Source organism: Diadema antillarum, unplaced genomic scaffold, assembly GCF_040938485.1.
Source record: "Diadema antillarum isolate AM-2024a unplaced genomic scaffold, OU_Dant_1.0 seq00000798_RagTag, whole genome shotgun sequence".
Classification (NCBI taxonomy): domain Eukaryota; kingdom Metazoa; phylum Echinodermata; class Echinoidea; order Diadematoida; family Diadematidae; genus Diadema; species Diadema antillarum.
Genome location: NW_027271682.1, coordinates 121,382 through 141,040, shown reverse-complemented (window position 1 = coordinate 141,040; position 19,659 = coordinate 121,382). Strand labels below are relative to the sequence as shown.

Sequence of the window (19,659 nt, the reverse complement as noted above, 5' to 3'; positions counted from 1 at the left end):
AGCTACAAGCTGCCGGGCGGATCCCGGGAAATGCACCGATAACGCTCGCTAGCCAGTGAACAGGCACCCGGGTTTCGCCTCGCAATAGGGGCGATATCTTGGGCTTGCTTTTCGCCGAGGAGAAGGCAATACATTAACGCTGTGCCAAAATCGGACAAAAGAGGGAGGCAAAAACAACACTTGAACGGAGAGCCTCTAAGCCGACCCCCCGTGATTTTGACAAGCGTTACATGTAACGCTCTTCAAAAAATCATAGATATCTTCATAATGCCGTATTTTTCATCGATTCTTTTTCATTGCTTAGTCCTTTCATAGACATTGGTCCTTGTTTTTGCCTGTTTCACTTCATGAAATAGCACTTTTGCATTTTGGGTTCCAACACTCCTCCCCAGTCCCTTTAAGATCGCGAAGTTTGGGCCATTGGTATACGCGCGCAAGAAAGAGTGCGCCTTCCGATGGCTAGTGATTGTGACGTAACAATGCACATCTGTACATGACAATGGTCTCGCGCTTCGGAGACACCGCCGGCATATAGATCGAGAAGTTTCGCGGGAAGTTTCGCGGGAAGTTTGCGGTCACACTGACAAAACTTCGAGATCTTAAATTTCGCGATCTTAAACTTTGCGATCTTTTGCCAGTCTGACCGCGCCTAATGTTATCTCACAGACATACAAGAAGATCCTTTCATAATCATATAGATATGTCCATTGTCATTCTTTTTGAGTAAATTATATAAAAGAACAAAGCGTTTGTCTATCAGAAGATTGAGTGAAATTACCGTATTTTCTCACGTAATGAAATTATGTCTGAAATGTGTCGCAAGGCGCTGTGACAAAGGAGATGACCGCCCAATATACGTTATGATAATACATAGATAATATGATAATCTGCGGAGTTTTAAGAAAATCTGATGTGATTATTATAATTGAGAGCTAAAATCCTCTTTCTAGAAGGGCTAGAGGGATAGCACGGGATGGATGGGAAGAGGGTACTGTACGTCTTCCAAAGAAATACTATCTCACACAATAGTGGGTTTGTGGCGACGCGGCAAAAGACAGCTCTTCCCCTGTGGTGGAGAAAAAAAAAATTTGCTACCATGGCAACATGGAGCAGTTGGAGACCACCTGTGATTTGTTGCCGAGGTCAGGGCGAAACTTGCCGTGTGTCTTTCGAAATAGAAATACGGGATGAAAGTCTTTGCCAGTAACGTCACAGTTGACCTTTTCAAAGTTTTTGAACCTCAGGCTTTGGCCCGCAATATTGCGGCTTGGAATATTCATAGGCGAGTGTGGAACGCTGACAAACCGCTAGATGACATGAAAGAGTCTAAATGTAATGGCCCGTACGCTGCATTTACCATTAAACACCCACCCACTACACTTATATAGCTCCGCTACCTAGAGTGCAGGTTGCATAGTTTAATTGAAAATGGGCACATGAAATAATGCGTCTCTGAAGTGCATGCTGCGTGCATGCTGGTATTTAGAATTGAGCAAAAACTCACGTACCCATGCACAGAGATCAGAATAAAAACTGTCTGCACGAACGTGGCGAAGATATGAATGCAGTAACTGCATGTAAGACTAGCTCATGAGTGTTGCCTTGTACAAATCATTGGCGCCAAAAATTCAGCAAGTCTCTCCTCTTTTGTCTACATAACATAGCCATGATTATGAAGTACGATTACGAGCGGCTTTAAGTCTTTTCATCTGCAGTCATTCCGCTATTAAACTTTGAAAGCGCGTCTGACATGTTTTACTCTATCATATGTTGTTTTTTTTTAGTTAGTTATGAATTACAAGAAATGGGAGGTTGAAATTGAAACGCCTGATGATAATCTAGTGGAGAGCAATGAAAACGAATTACGCTGCATAACACACAAACTGACGGGAGTCGTTATCTAGTTAAGGCATGGCAATTACATCATTAACTTTCCCTCCGTAATAATATCTCTCTTACTCCCTATGTCTCTCTAACGTTTAATAATCGTGTGTATAAAAATTGCTATTGTTTATTGAAAACGCTAGGTTTTGATAACTTTCGGCATGAAGAGAAAAGAAAACCGAAGTGGTTTCATTCACTTTTATTTGACATCAAAACGTTTTGATGAGAATTAAACAAGTTTATGCAAAATCAATCCAATTCAACTGAATGAAAACCAATTCGTGCATTTTGTCTAGAAAACAAATTTTCGATGACTGTGCACATGCAACATTCCCTTTCCGTTTCTACCCTCATACATTCATGTCATGATAAAGAGGGTAAAAATACGACAGGAAACGCATTAATATTTGCAGTATTGAGTTTCATATTTGGCTTTTGATGTAGTGATCAACAATTCAGGGTTTCCCTATACAACGCGTAACCTCGCTAGCTTCCTTGTTGAGAATAGGTGAGAAAATGATTATCAGATCAGCACATGTCTCTTCGTGTTTGCCTGTTTAAGAATCTTACTCCGATACGTTTTATCCTTGGAAACCTTTCATTGTTACCTGGTTTCTCTCCCCCAGAAAGAACGAAGAGAGAGCACCGTATATTACACAATGCCCATGGTCATTTCATCGTACGACTTACACAAGCACCAATCTCCCGCCTTGGGTTTTTATGCCCGACTAATGGCTGTAATGCCGTAATAATCACTCCAAGTCACTCGTATGACGTCATAACAGCGGAGTTAATGCGAGAAATCAATGTCTGCGAACTGTTTCTTCACAACTGCAAGGTATACCATTATTAAAAACATGTTCTCGGCTAGACACTTTTTTTTCCTTCGTCGAGGAAGAAAGAAGGGATACGCTTGGCATATTGCTTTGGTATCATAACATATAAAGGACAAAAATAGCATCTCTCATCTGTTCATCTGATCTACCCCAAAAATCTCCTTACTGTTTTAATAATGATTACCTGGCTAGTACCCTTGGAGGAAGGCCATTATGGCTGCTTAATTAGGCAATTGACCTGTGAAGACGTTAATGTATACATAGGTTCCCATCCCCTAGCTCTATAGGCGAGCGGGTATAGCGGGTGAATGTGGAGGGTGTCGTTCTAGCAACCTCTTGGTGGTTCGTGTGTAATTACGGTGTGTATAGCGTCGCTTTAAGAACGTGTTGGGCGTTGGTGTCTGATCGCCCCCGTACACACTGAGTGAGATATTACAGCTACTTGCTGTCTAACGACAAGACCACGATACCAGATATTAGGCAATGTAACACGAGTGCAATAAACAGACAATGTAGACGTATGGAAAGAAAAATAGAGGAACTAGACACTGTCTCACATAATGTGCAAAGTGAACGCTTTTATTCAGCGTCATTTGTCTTCCGCAGTGACCATGTCAGACAACTTTATTTTTTTTTCTCTCTCTCTCTACCTGACACGTTTTCAAAGGGCTCCATGTAAGTAAGATGAAATACAAAATAGTTCTAAGATAGTTGGACGGGAAGGCCAAGGATAAAACGGACAAAAGAGAAGTGGAAATAATCACTTCGTTTGATTCCTTTCTAAAATATTTCGTCGACGAAAAAAACCCAGCAAAAATACAAATAATTTATTATAGAAAAAATCACTCCTATGATATCCCACCCAATCTTATTCACGGAGCAATGCCATCCCTTTCAAAGAAAGAGAAATATTATACCGTTTATATTAGTTCAACAGAGAACAGCGAAATTGAAATCGACGCTTCGCTTCCTAGACGCTGCTAGACATGGATTGCGGTTGTGCCCAAGAGGCATAGGAGCGATATATCATTTTTCATCCATACCTGTCTAGTCCTTGAAAGAACTGCATAAGTTTTATGGTGTTTGTTCCTTCTCTACCGAATATACATAAATTTCTAAGCAAACTTCATCCATATCCTTCATGTTATCAATGTCTCCAGTATCTACACTTGGACTTATGCATTCGGCGTAAAATGTATTATTCAGCATAGTCGTACAAGATTAGGTATTAAAGCTTATCTACTATGTATAGTAATATGTAATAAATGAGAATGTCATGAGCTACCCTCACCGCCTTTCCATTACACTCGGGGAAGTTTAAGGGTAAAAGATATAGAGCAAGCACAGTCGAGAGCAGTGAAAGGCAGTGCATCTGTTAAACCAGTCAACAGAGAAATGTATACAAGGTGGTGTATGCATAACTATCCTAAACAAACATTGAGTGGGTGTGAGCCGACAGTGCTAAAACGGGAACAAACGGGGAAAATAAAGATTAGTATTGATTGGAAAAATCGCTGTGCAATCATATGGGTGTCTTAGGGGGGGGGGGGGGTGGCTTTAGCAAATGCATTAGATGACATTGTCTATCGGTATTCTGCGGAACGCCACGGGCATGGGTAATTAAACCGTAATTTGCGGTGAAAGGTTTTCTAGATTGCTATATCTAAATCAGATATGAACCAATCCCTGCTCGTCGTTTATATGTAGAAAACTCCAGCAGATTGTTAGTGTTAATAAACACATGTAAGTATCAACTAAACCATTCTTAGCCACACAGGGCGAATGGATCACATTGCAGACAGGCGTTGTATTGCATTCCAACACGCTTCTTCGACCTCAACAACGAAACAGAGCCTCGAGGAACCATCGTTACAGCCAGCAACCCAAATTCATGCATAATGAATCAGAGTTATTTCAAGTTAAGGGACAGGGGCAAAGGCCACGAGGGTACGGAGCAAGCAGCATGAATAGGTCAAACTATAGGTGATTTGTTTCCAAGCGGAGAATGCATAAAATGAAACTAAATAAAATTGGAATATCGTAGATTTATTGGATAACATGTCTACAATTTCGCGGCTGGAAGCATGTACATAGTAGATTCTTATCGTTTGGCTCTCATTTATTGGGAGACTCTGTCCAATTTATAAACTCTATACGAGATAGATACGGAGTAGAGGAATAACATACATACAAAAAGGGAAAGAAATGACGAGACTAGAACAAGACCAGAACTTAAAACGGGCTGGGTTGATATCCCCTAAGGACTAAACATGCGCTAATGACAAAGCAACATGCATTGATTTACTTCTACAGTTGGAATCTAACCAGACAATGACCATATGGATTAGTGAACATACTTCGTACATTCTGTAAAGTAGTCAATGAATCTATTAAAAAAAAGCAAGATTGTTGAATCTGTTGATATGAGATGTGGTACGGTACAATTTTCCAGAGTAATTCATTCCTCAAAAGTTATTAGATTTGAACGACAGAGGGGAAAAACACCAAAAACAATGCTCTGATTTAGTAACATATGAGGACAGTAAAAGAGATAATGTTGGGCAATTTCCTGAGTGTGGAGAACACGTGTGGTTGCGTGATACATTATGCCTGCCACTATGCGTGTTAACGACAATCTCTCACAACACGGCTATGCATCACGCACGGGTGCCTAGAGGCGACGGTGCGAATTCGTTGTTTCTGGTATCAGCCCCGACTCCTTTGGGAGAGGGAGAAGGGAAAGTGAAGGGGGCGGGTGGGTGGGGCGTGGCGCTTTTGTGAAGGGCAATCCATCCGCATGGAAAGTAATCCATGGTAACAAGGAGGAAACAAATAAAAAAAAAATCACTCAGCATAAGTTTACATATTAATCATTCTTATTTATGATTGTTAGCACTAAAGTTCGAAGCGTCTATGAACTTCATTTGAACGGTTTTTGTTTATAAACTTCTTGGAATATTTGACGTTCTTATTCATCGCTTCGATTTAAAAGCACAACAGAATATTCAATAAGAAAAACGATATTATATGCTTATATATTTTCAGTTTATTTCTGCAGCCTTTTTAAAGTATATAATGTAAGCCTACAAACGAAAATATTAACAACATAGAAAATTTTATAAAAAGAATTGAAAGAAGTGAAACCAGTTTATTGTAAACAAATTCAAGAAATCATTTAGATACAAAATAAAGTATGCAACATTTTTCTCTACCATGACATGATCCATGTTGCACAATAAACATACGTAATACTGCTCGATGAGATGACAGCCCTTAATTTCCTGGAAAAAAAACCCGACCAAATATACGTCATGATACGTAGTTTACGTACTAATATGGTATTCATACAAGAAGATTTACGAGACTACACTCCGTCCTAACTCTTAAGTCCTACCCCATCTTCCGACCGAAGGAAACAAAAGAAACAAAACATCTTTATAAGGTTGAAGTGTACTTTTCTCCACTTAAACTCTTCACTTTACTGAAGCAGATCTGAGGTTCTTCATTTTCTTCCGCGAGGAAATAGGTCGGTCATGCCATCTCCTTCAGGTTTGATATCGAAATACATTCTCCCTATTTCCGTCATTTGAGAATCCCAATTCCTTCTCACTGCGTTTGTAGTCATTTTGGAAATTTCTCTACCAAATCATTGCAATGTGTTCACTTTAAATCGTTGTATGCTTGTCTATTTCTGGAATCAATATTGAGGAAATAGCATTGAGGCATTCACACAAAAGATCAAATGAATGGCAAGTGAATTTGGCAACGTTTGAAATGTTCCTTGTTTGTTTAGATGGATGGAAAATAGGGTTCGCCTATACTTTGAGAAGAGAACTACACAAATTTGTGGCCCTACATCTAGTCGAAAATCCAGTCATACCATCACGCAGCGTACGTCACTCGGCTGGTTATATTGGACACACGCCCGACCAATAAACAGTGAGGGCGGTCTACTGCGGGCATTAAGGATTCATTGTGGAAAGGCTGAGGTATGAATGCTTACAAAAATAGCGGCATGTACAGAGTTGAATGAGTGTCGCAGATAGAGAAAGGGTGAGAGAGAGAGAGAGAGAGAGAGAGAGAAAGACCGCAAAATGTCACCGGTCTCATTAATCATATCTCACCGCGGGTTATATCAAGCAGCTATATATATGTTTATGTAAACCTTCACGCGCCACTGTTTCTCCAGTTCATCCCCCCCCCATCCCTTTCTTACATGCTGGTGTATTGTAGGTCACAAACACGCACAAGAGAATGTATACATTGTTTATGAGAACTTCATAGTCATTGCTATGGAAAAGAGGGAACCACTGATATAAGACGAGGAAAAAGAGAGCATTGCCAGTGTTCATTTCTGGGGACTATGTTGGCCTAATCTTACAAATTCGTGTCAAAATATCGGCTTCTCCTCGCTTGATCGACGAATATTAAGTCAACAAAAAGCACCATGATATAACGGTCATGTGACCAACACACAATAGCATACACATACACACACACAAACACACACAAACACACACACACACAAACACACACACACACATACACCAACACACACGCACAACTGAACAGCGTCCATCCCAAGTGATCTCGAACGGTCACGAGTTTATCTTCCTATGAAGATCAGTGGTCCTTTCGTAAGGGATCAAAGACTGCATCCCATCCTATCCTCTCTAGCTTCGTTTGTTGACGTTTTACGACCACTGTTTGTCAGTGATGATGTGTGTCTGTGTGTCTGTTATTACTACTCCCTTTCCACGAATCAGTGTACCAGTTTTGAAGGTCTTCTATCCTTTTTTCCGCTTTTGGAATCAAGTTTTGAAATATTAAACAAATCGTTAGAGTTAGAGTGCAAATTGTTGTAGAGAAATAATCATGTCCAATGCTCAAACATATTGCTGTAGATGATATAAGTGATGTTACGTTATCAGACTTCATTTAACCCATAACAGCAGATTTGATATGGATTCACCAATTATACTAGTTTTCCAAGTGAATTGCTGCTACTTTGTGTGTCTTATGATAGAGTCTCGAAGGAAATTATATTTTACGACTCTTTTACATAATTATAGCTCTCTTCTTAAATACTGCTTGAGCCCAAAAAACACGGAGAGAGAGAATCTCACACACAAACACACCCGTTTTATGGCAAATTTTCTATTTTGAAAAGTAGGTTCCCTCATAGTACGTCTCTAGTTATTCATTCATATACATCCGTGGTTATTGCAACAATTTAATGAAAAAGCAAACAGAATAACATTTTAACATCCGATCAGAGTGCCAGTGAGCTAAAACACATTGGCCAGATTGAAGCTGATTCTTTTCCTTCCTCTATTTTTTAATCAAAACATGCATTAAGTAGCAAAATGATCATTATGAAATCATTAGAAATACACTATTGTAGCTTTTCATGTGATTGATTGTCATAAACCAGTGAAATATAAGGCGGTTGAAGAAAGTAACAATGATGTAATTCCTTGTAGGAGGATCAAATTTACGTGCTTCAAAAAGTGTTAAATCAAAACAGCAATAAGAAAGTAATGTTAAGACAGGGTGATGGTAATACATGTAGGTGCTCAAATATTCGTTAACCGGTAAAATACACAGAGTGATGTGAACAACAACAACATGCACAGGGATAGTTTGATTGCAATAATATCATAGCGTGTGACAGGCTGCAACTGAACGCATACTATCTGTATCAGCTCTCGGGAACTGTGTGGGTGAGAGTGGTTACATATCCGCGTGCAATCATTATGGTCATTGTTAAATTCAGCGCATTAGCATGACGTCAGAGACAGCGCTATAACTACGCATTAAAGTAAAGGCACCATTCGTATACCTGGCAACAGCGTCCGGCCTCGTTATCAAGAGAACAGTCTTGTGTTAATCCTGTCGACGAAACGCCAGGCAAGAGTGATGACTATTGATCAGGATAAAGCATTTAATGGATTGGTCGGATATTTGGGGTTCATTACGCGTGGTAAACAAGGTCATGGTAATCAAAATGCAATCTGTAGAGTGTTGGTGGAGTCCAGGCGATTCATTTGGCTTTCTCCCTACAAAACTGAAAGCTCTGTTTGCTGTCATGATTATGCAAGGTCACGTGACTAGTCATATGCGTCAATACTACATGCAATGCACTCCAGTACGTGGTAATGCGGATAAAGTGTTGTATACAAAGAAGAGACTGCATGGCTGGTGAAGCATGGCTATAATAATAAGAAAAAAAAAACGCCAACTTGAGTTCTACTTTAAGCTCTCTCCAATTTCAGACATTCAAGTCAGTTTGACGTGACACGGAATCCTTGTGTGTCTAGGTACTCTACTGCAAATGCGATATCGGTGTTTATTTCCTTAAAAACAAATTCATTAATTTCAACCACGTCATAACAAATTTTGAGACAATAACGAATGTTGACTTTGGCAGTAGAATCGAAGGAGACAAGTTAAGTATTCCGTGATTAAGAACTTCATACATGCCATAATGTGGTTTAGAGGTGTCATTTAAGACACATGCTGCCAAAATTCCGCCAAAATCAGAAGAGGGAAAGTGGGTGCGTCTGCGAAGTCCCAATTTTTCAGTCACGTCGCACGAGCCTTTGAAATGAAAAAAGGGGGGTAGGTTGATTTGTTAGGAACAGCAGACGAGGAGAATCTGAGCGTGGCGAAAGACTTGGGAGTGAGAGGAAGGCGCCGGGACAATGTGCCATTTTAGCGGGAAAGCGGCGGCTTTATAATCAAAAGGTGCCGAGATTGAGTTCGGTTAAGGCTGAACTCTCTGCCTCTCACGCACTCAAAAACACACCCACTACCGCACACACACACACACACACACACACACACATACACACACACACACACACACACACACACACACACACATCCACACACACACACACACACGCACACACACACATCAGGGGCAAATCCAGGAATTCCATAAAGGGGGGCGCAACTAATATTTCTGGTGCCACTTCCGGGTTTCATTTCATTTGTTTTCCTTTTTATTTCTTTTGTTTTTAACGATAAACAGAGGGGAGGGGAGTGCGCCCCTTGCGCTCACCTCTGGATCCGCAACTGCACATACGCAAACCAGGAACAAACACTTACACACATAGCTACAACAATAACTACAACAACGACAAGAAGGGCAATAACAATAACAACGCGCCAGAAAAAAAATATTCTTCATTATTTTCCTCCTTGTCTGTTTCATGATCATCGTTTTTTGCTGTTCTTGGTTTCTCCTTCCTCCTTCTCCTCCCAAGTTTTCTTCTTCCTGTGCTTAACTTTCCTCTTTCAGATATTGACTGGCATGAAAATAACCCAATTTGTCTACTTCGATTCACAGCTTTGCAGACCCTAAAAACCAATCGTCGTTTATTCTTTGGATATGGTGAAAGTTTGAAGTAAAAGGCACACAGCAACACTTTGTGGCGCCAATGTAGCCGCAATGTACGGCACTATTAACCATTTAATGTGGGTAATGCAACGCACAAGCCTTGCCCGGGAACTGTAACGTAGAAGTCTTGCATTACCAGGTGCACGACGGCATTTGATTTAACAAAGGAAACTTTATCTGGGCGGCTAGAATGACCCCATATAACCGTGATTCTGTACACATCTGAAGTCGTTTTATGTTCACTTCAACACTAACAACTGATGAGTAGCTACAAAGCAACATTACGTAGGGGAGAATATTTTGATGATAGCAATTCTAAGTATCAGTTGCCTCTATTAACATCGAACTGTGAGGCTTTGTACCAAGGGATTATCGGCAATCACTTAACAGAGTTTTGCATTGACTGTTGCGGTTGAGCATCTGCCTCAGAGATTCTTACATAATTGAAGATGCGGTAAGGTGATAGAAAAATGAGCATAAAAAGAACACTTTAATTGCAAATCAGCTGAAGCTTATCAAGATCAGCACGTAGGACCTAGAAGATTTAGATTGACAAGTAAAGTAGTCATTGCTAATTGATAAACACTATCATCTAAGATTTACAGAATAAAGCATACAACACAATTTAGACGCAATCCTTTCTGTCCGTTCTATGTATAATATTATTTACCGCATACATCTAAATAATGAAAATATGAAATTATTACAGTTTAATCGGCTCCAGTAAGGAACTTGAAAATAGTGGATGAGGAAAACCATGTAATGAAACACGTTGACAGAGAAGCAGTGGGCTGAGGTCATTCAGACTAGCCATGAAATGCTTAACTCCAGCTTTGAGGTATTTTGACGACCTTCTGACGATGCAAGCCCGCGGGAGAAGCCGCAAGAATTATCCTCAATTTCGCGCTGTCCTCTCACGCTAGTGATCACGTGACAGCCATGAAGACGCCACGCTTGCTCGAACGTCAACTTTCCCGCGTCGAGGGGACGTGGGGAAAAAATGAAGAAGAATTGGAAGAAAGGAAGAAAACTAATTTTGCATCCTTAACATGTGATTATCATCCGGGGCACGCTGCCTCACGTTAGCAGATGATCGTTGCAACTATTTGCTCCCCTAACCATTAACATTTGGAAAGAGATCTATACACAGTGAAAGCAAACAGTATAAGACGAGCAGTAACTGAGAGATGGTGACAGTGCAAATGTTAATGTGATATCAACGAATCCATTTTCTTTATTAGCAGTTTTTCTTTTCGAAGAGTATCTCCCATGTCAATTGCAATACAAGCAAAGCTTATCACCTACTTGTCGCATCTAATCACTAATATTTCTTCAGACAGTACATAATGAAGTCATATTTGTTTTTCGGGGAGCAGGGTCGTTTTTATTTGAGCGTGCCGGAGTGCAATTTGCTTTTATTTTACTTTTTCTTTTTCTCACTTTGTTACCATGTCTTTTTTCATGTATTGCTGATGTAAAACATTTTCTGTTTTCACAGGAAAAGTAAAAGATTATGAAAATTTACATGTGGTTGTCTTTCACGTCGTGAGCATTTCCCGAAGATATAGCACAAAAACACCTGCTTTAATTGGTTTGTTTATTGGTTTTGTTTTTACCCAGAAACTGAAGCTATCACGAAGTGTTTTTTTTTTCAAACTGCGTCTGCTTAATCACCCATAATCCATTCTCCTCCTGCCAAAACTCCTTAGTCTATAGTTACTTTGTGCATGCCGATTTGCGTCAGAGCTGAATGCAGGCAGGCGAAGTAAAAACGAAGACTAATTTAGACGTATGCCCTTTCCGTAAACCACGCTGCGTGGAGTCTTTCGGCGCACACGCCTCTCTCCGCCTGACAGCTTGACAATTGGGCGAGTCCTCGGAGGAAGGTGCCCGTAGATTACAATTTACGTGGCGCACGGTTACTCTGGCTGCGCCCCTAGATTGCCACCCAAATCTGGAAATTCAATCACGGACGTGAAAAGAGGGGGAAAGAAAGGAGAAAAAAGGAAATTATGTAGCTCAACATCTTGACTGTAGTTCACTCTGACATTCAAGCAACGATTTGGTAATAATATGTCAATAATCCGAATTGCTCGTTTGCTTAAGTTCTAAAAGAAGTTAATTTATAAATTATGCTCATATGTAAATGTATATGTATATATATATATATATATATATATATATATATGAAGAGTTTGTTTGCAAAAACCGATAAGTCCATATTTGCAAAATGGATATATTTCCGATTAAAGGTCAAGAAAAATAAAGAGAATAATAAAGAAATTTTTGCTCCTTTTGACCATAACTTCAAAAATGTACCTTTATATGTAGTCACCAAAATATCATTTAAAAGGTATTATTTTGTACTTTATGACATAGACCGTACTTCAAAATCTTCAAAAATGGACTTATCGGTTTTTGTGAACAAACTCTTCATATATATACATTTGTATATATAATTCCTCATAAAAACACTCCAATACAGTGTAAGACACATTGTGTAAGGTACGTTTACTGTGTAATCAGAACGACATTCTTAACCGATCTTTATCGATAAACTTAAAACAAAACAACAGATATACTGCAAGCAAGACAGATTTTAAAGATTATTCAACGCATTGTGACTTTCAGATATTTTCTTCAATGACATCCATTGTATTTAGTTTATTTTGTTATATTTATGTTATATGACTTTTTGATTTTTGTGAATATAGAGCACCCAGTCGAGTATGAAGAAAAAATATACATTATCAAGTTTTTAATTCCTAGTGAAATATGTTTTTCTTTTAAGCTCCTCACATAACACTTTTGCACTTACACCTTATTGGCAATTACAATGATACATCTGCATCTTTGAATGTCTTAAAAAGCAGATATATATGGCGCTATGAAAATGTTGTGGTTCATCATCATCAATATTATTCCTTTTTAAGTCATGTGAATAGGATTCTCTTTATATCTTCTGAACATCGAGCACTGTGGAAAGAGAGTAAGCATTTGCTTATGTCAATACACACACACAGAGACACCATAAAACACACAGACACCATGACACACACACACACACACACACACACACACACACACACACACACACACACACACACACAGACATCCCTGCCTCTTGTTTACGCATGAAATGACCCAAGCACTCTTTGCATCGGAAGCTGCAGTTTGAAGCCAAGCTCTCTGTTACGGTCAGCCATGTTTCAACACAATGCATACGGCAGTGTATCACCTACAGTCGGTGTGTGTATTTATTCGACAAAGCTATGTTTATGTCATTTTGCTATCTACTAATGCATGTACGTCCCTCGGGGGACGGGGTAGACCGGCGCAAGAAAAGTATCTACACGACATCGCGCCCTAATGCCTACGAGGAATTAACATGTAATCCAGTTATCGGAGTACAAGCTAGATAACCATTTTTTTTTCTTTCCTTGCAATCTATGAATAGATACACAGTATCACAAAATATAAGTAATATGAATTTTGAAATAATAGCCTTAGCTTATAACATATTAGGTACTTGCAATTTGTGTGGGCAGGAACCAACATATTGGATATTACTAGTTTAACATCTAAAGTAGATGATTTTTTTATCTCGTTCCTTCATAGTACAATCATCAACATTATCCCAAGGAATGAAATTGATGTCTAAGTTTTTGCAACACTCAAATGACTTGTCAAGTACCAGCACATCAAGACAAAATATCAAGACAAAACACGAACATCTGCATCTGACTAAATCTTGTCATTTTTGGGGTGTTTACTATATCACTTGATTTTGATGATCTATTCATATTTTTTTTTTAATAATATTGACAAGTTCAGCATATATATATATATATAAATCCACATATATAAATATATATATATATATATATGATAAATCCACATATATACATATATATATATACATATATATGTATATTTGTATATAAATCCATATATATATATATATTCATATATATATATATATTCATGTGTGTGTGTGTGTGTAAATTATATATCTGTCATATCCTCAAATTCAGTTCTATTCAATTCAATTCAATTAAAAGTATTTACGCCAACAAAAAATAATGCAAAATATGCAGTATGCATTCGCGATTCATGTTATTGAGAAATTAAAAAAAAATACAAATCATGAAATATGGAACAAATATATAAACATACGGAGAATAATATATCAAAAGCAAATATAAGGAATGAGGCAATGGAAAAGAGTGATCTACTAAGAAGCAAAGTTGTAAAACGTATATCACTGGGAAAAAATATACATATAACATATCCAAAATTAATCTAAATATGTTAAAGCCTTTGAAATTGATATAATACTCTTACCATTTGCCTCTTTGCACTCTACATATCAAGCGTTCGGACACTAATTTATTTAATTGTTGATTAAATATTCAACAAAAATACTCATGAACATTGACGAAAGAGATCGAAGTTGATTCTTTTCATCTTTTGTTCCCTAGAAATGAGAAATAACTTCAATGAATTATTTTGCACATCCATTTCGGTTAATCAAAAGGTTACTTAAAGATTATTGCCATCGTTTCCATATGACCTTGCCCAGTTTCCTGCCAGCAATTCACTTGGCATTGTTGAGAGTCATTCGGTAGCCTACCCACAAGGGACGGCAGCGGGGGCAAAATATGTTTCGATTATTTTTTCTGTCGCAGATTGCTTTCCTCAATCATAATATTGGGACAAGTGGGCAACCTTGAGCTGCTTGTTCTTGTTCTTGTTCTTTTTAATAATGTACATAATAAGGGCTCGTACCATTTATGCTCTTGACGACATTCTGTTACAGTTTTCAGAAGAGAATGGTTATTGCTCTCCTGAATATCGTTTCCAATCCTCACGAGGATTTAATGTTTAGGAAGCAGTAAGTGATATGTCTACTTACGCAAATTCCTAGGCTTGTTTTCCCCAGTTTTGTTTCGCTCTGAGACAGGTTGACCATTGACACTTGTGCGTCATGGTCTAGCAAATTCACTAGAGTTTATTATATGTTTGTTTGTTTGTTCTTTGTGTTTTGTTTCTATATATATATATATATATATATATATATATATATATATATATATTTCTCTCTATCTGTGGGTCTCTTTCTCTCTTCTTCCCTCGAGGGAAATATAAAAAGATTCTTGCGTCTCTAAGCAATCAACAATTTAAAAAAAGGAAACGAAGAAAAAAAAAAGGCACCAATACTTTGGATAATTTTAAGTTTTGATGCTTCAGCTGAACTCTCCGGCCTTAATTGCTTTCAGCTGTTTCATTATCTCCCCTTGCAAATTTGAGAGACATAAAAGATAAAACATTATGCTCATTTTCCTAATATTTATATTTCATTTCGTAAGAATGAAAACACAATGTAGAATGAGGAAGAAAGACACGTTGTAAAATAGCATTGGCGAAAAAAAGAACGATATCATAACAAGTCTTGCTCGTGTACTCAGCTTGGTATTAAACGGGACATAATGTGCATGTACAATTATATATTCCTTTATTCGCTTTGCGATTTCAGTGTTACCTCAATTATGGGAAATGTCCATAGCTAATTGTGTAATTGCGCTCGACTCGTGCTGGCTGAATTTCTAGCGATATTGATATCGATAAACACTAAAAAAAAAATGCCTTATGTTTACAAAGGTTATGCAGAAAATACAAATAAAGCAAAACGGTGAGGTCGATGTCACCAAAATTTCGAGCAATCCAAACAATGTTTGTATGACATAAATGATATCCCTTTAGACTAGAGTAAAAGGTAGTTTATTCGTTAAATGAGTCTCATTAAAATGTTTATCATGAACAGCAATACAGCTGTAATTATATGAAAATAACCATCATTCTATGAATGTTTTGACAGGATTTCTTTTTTATTTCTGTTATAAGTATTGTATCTTATATGATCATGGTTTTACACTGTCATTAACGTAAACAGTGACGCTTGAAAAATAAATAATCTTTATGGGTTCGGTTGTTGCCAATCTCACCTCGCGGCTCACTACACGCAAGGCAGAACTAGTTACACTTGACAAGGGAGTGTAGATAATTTAGCGAACTGAGAATCTTAGCAGATAATTTATCCTTATCGGACTGTCACTGCAGGTTCTACGCCATCCAACTTCGAATGACTCTAATTGACACGAGGTCTTATCCCGGCGAACGTAATTGCCGAGATACATTATTAAAACCTCGGCTTCATTTGCTTCGTGTTCAACTATATTGGCATCAGCAGTGGCTAGAATAGAAGAGAAAGGAGCGCTCTCTTCCCCTTTCTCTTCTCTCACATTCAGTCTCCTCTCTATAATACAGTTGTGTATTTCTCTCTCTTTATCTATCATTCTGTCTGTCTATTCATCTATCTATCTGTCGATCTATCTATCTCTTCCTATCATCTTCGAGAAACTACTGTGATTATCACCAAGACACGCCTGTTGCGGTCATCACGGAACCTGCGTTATGTAGGTATAGCGACTGAGTTAGAGATGGCATACGAGATAATGTGGTGATTATATCTCAGGCAGTATCAACGTCTCTCGTTGCCTTTATTCATCAGGTGCCTGTTAATAAAGTGAGGAAAAAATGCGAATGCCACCTGCATCGCTTGATCTGCTCAGTTTTCCCATCCATCTGCTTGTTTATACGTTTTTGTTGGTTTTTTTACATAAATTTCTATAATGATCTAAACTTGTCATAGTGGCTCATATCGCTTTCCATAATTATGTGCTTGTTCCTTGTTGATGAAATGAGAATGCCAACAGGCGTCTATGGCAGATTCTTTACATCTGTCAACGTCTCGGTATTTTTGTCCATTTTTACGTCTTTTTTCTTTTCTTTGAAATCGGTCATAAACATTTCAAGTCTCTACCTCTGTCTCTGTTCGTTTTTACTGCCACTTTCTCTATTGGATTATCTGTCAATATGCTTCTCTTCCTCTTCTTTGATTGCCAATGTAGTTATGATGAATATGACAAAAAGTCGTTCCGTAATTGATACAAAACTGGAAATATATATATATATACATATATACACTTTATATATATATATATATATATATATATATATATATATATATATATAGGACCTATATATTGTGTGAAACATTCATCGTAGTTTTTTTACCGTCTTTTCAGAAATACAGCATCTCAACAGTTTTACAAAACAATTACCGTACCGACAAGATACTAATGAATGTGAATGTCGTGATCTCTGCAGAACTTTTGCTGTTCTAATAGGTAGGAAAGAACGAAACCATTTCTCGTCCAATATCGTATAGAAGCCTTGTACGTTTTGCAGTGTTAGTGGAAGATGATTAATCATGCTTACGTTGCAGTTAACACTGGTTAATATCACTTTTTATTCTCCTTCTCTGTTGGTAGAGACATAATATTTCAGTAGCCGTATTTGTTTATAAGATGACATATTTCTTCCCTCTTCTGTATATAGCATGATACAAACTGGGCTTTATTGCTGGATAAAGATTTAGCAGTCAAATCCATACTAACCAGTGTCATAATACATCTGAAAATGCAAAATAAAAGTCGCGAATTGCAACATTGACATCTATCTGCTATTGTTTACTAAAAAAAAAACCAAATGCGCAAATAAACAGCCTAAAACAGGGTATTCGAACAATGCATTTTCGGCTTGCGGACAGAGAATGAAAATAAAGAACGTTTCGCCAAATAATCACAAAAATGATTGTTGTGCAGTTCTCTACAACTGATATCTTATATGCAAATATCAGTGTGTGGGGTTTGAGTGTGTGTGTGTGTGTGCTAGTATAACGTGTGCGCACTGTGTGTATAGATTCGTGATGGAAAACGTTTTGAAGGGAATAGAATTGCAGGCTGCCTGATAAAGAGTGAATAAATCATATGTGTCTGATATGGAGTCTAAACTTGAGTAAACAGTGTCCATATGCTTCTCATCAGTGCTCGTTCTAATGGAGCCTGCCTCAGAACTCCGATGCCGACTTCACCCTGTGGTCCAATGTTTACGGCCCGAGATATCAAGTATGACGTCAGCGTTCATTGGCTTCACATTCAATTACATTACTTTTCCGTCACATCCTCCACAGAGAAAATATTGTGAAGCAGTCATGCCCAGGGTGAGTTGGAGAGAAAGGATGAAAAATGACCCCCTGTGCATTGGCTTCAATAACGTCATGTGGGAATGCAATTAGTGTCCCAACAGATCTGCAGAGGTATGCATTATTTCTGTGGCTGGAGCGAGTCTTCTTTACAGACTTATATCACCCACATTATATCCACATTCTAACCATCATCAACAATACATCAGATGCCGCGGACGCGGAGGTACGCCATCAACTCTCCGATTGCTGTAATTACTACGCGATCACCATGGGATGGGAGTACAAGACGGAAGGCTTATTCATCACTCCTTAGTCTCACAATGGTTTTAAAATGATGACAAATACATCTGCGTGTTGAACAAAACATCATTGACAAAAATCCTCAAGGAATTGACTTCATCGCTTGTCATTTGGTCCTTACTCTGCAGACACGTACAAGTTGAAGAAACGGAAAATGCCAAAAGCATTTTACTTCTGTGGGTTTTTTTTTTCTACATAGTATTGCGGACCTGGAAATCATAATGATATTCATTTTCCACTATTCTCTCTCCCAGGTTTCATCAAAGGGCAATTCTTGGCAATATGTAGCCCTAAAAGATCAATCGCTTGTACATTAGAACTCTTTTACTTTGAATAAACGAAGTAGAACTCATTGCGTTGAATGCCATATTACAGGCATGCAGGGCAAAGAAGACAACCATTAGTGGAAAGAGCACGAGTTTGTCCTTGTTACAGTTTGAGAATTGTCAAATAAAAACATAGCTCCATTGATAATCAATCAACTTTCTGACAAGTATTTCCTTAGGTACTGAAATGTACTAGTTTTACTTACCTTTGAATAGTCTTCTGAAAACGCTGTCTGAATTAAAATACTGCAAATGTCACATCCTCACATTCACATGTCAGAGACGTAGTTCACTCATCAGTGTAGAGTTGAAAAAATAAGGGGAAACGCACAATGATGAAAATGAGATCGTTCCTCAGAAAGAGTTCGCCGGTGCAAGAATATTCCTCGAAAATTCACCGATTATGGCACGATTCTCGTCGTGAAAATGAAGTGATTTTCGGCTGACGCCGCTCAAATTTCGCTCGATGGAGCAAGGAAATTTGACTTTCAAGCACCGGAGCAACCGCCGAGCCGCCTCCGTGGCTATAGCAGCGCGCCGTAGAAACCTGAAGCTCCGTGCACCCACAACGCACCATGCAGACAACCACAAGGAGTGTGTGTGTTGTGTGTGTGTGTGTGTGTGTATGTGTGTGTGTGTTGTGTGTGTGTAGGCCGACTCCGTGTGTGCGAGCCAAAACGAACTACCGCGTTGCCTTGTCGCCGCAGAACGGCGCTCGCACAAACCGGAGCCTGCTCTTTCTTCATAGTCTTTCGCGAAATCACGGTATAGTCTTCTTTCAGTCAACATAATCATGAT

General features: G+C 38.5%; 1 protein-coding gene across 1 annotated transcript in view; it reads right to left on the bottom strand.

Annotated features, from left to right (window-relative positions):
* Positions 1-19,341, bottom strand: part of LOC139739347 (uncharacterized) — a 206,430-nt gene extending 187,089 nt beyond the window's left edge. Inside the window, exon 1 of the mRNA XM_071649962.1 lies at positions 19,068-19,341. The gene's annotated coding sequence lies outside the window, so the exon portion shown is untranslated. The remainder of the gene's footprint in view (positions 1-19,067) is intronic.
* Positions 19,342-19,659: the final 318 nt, after the last annotated feature.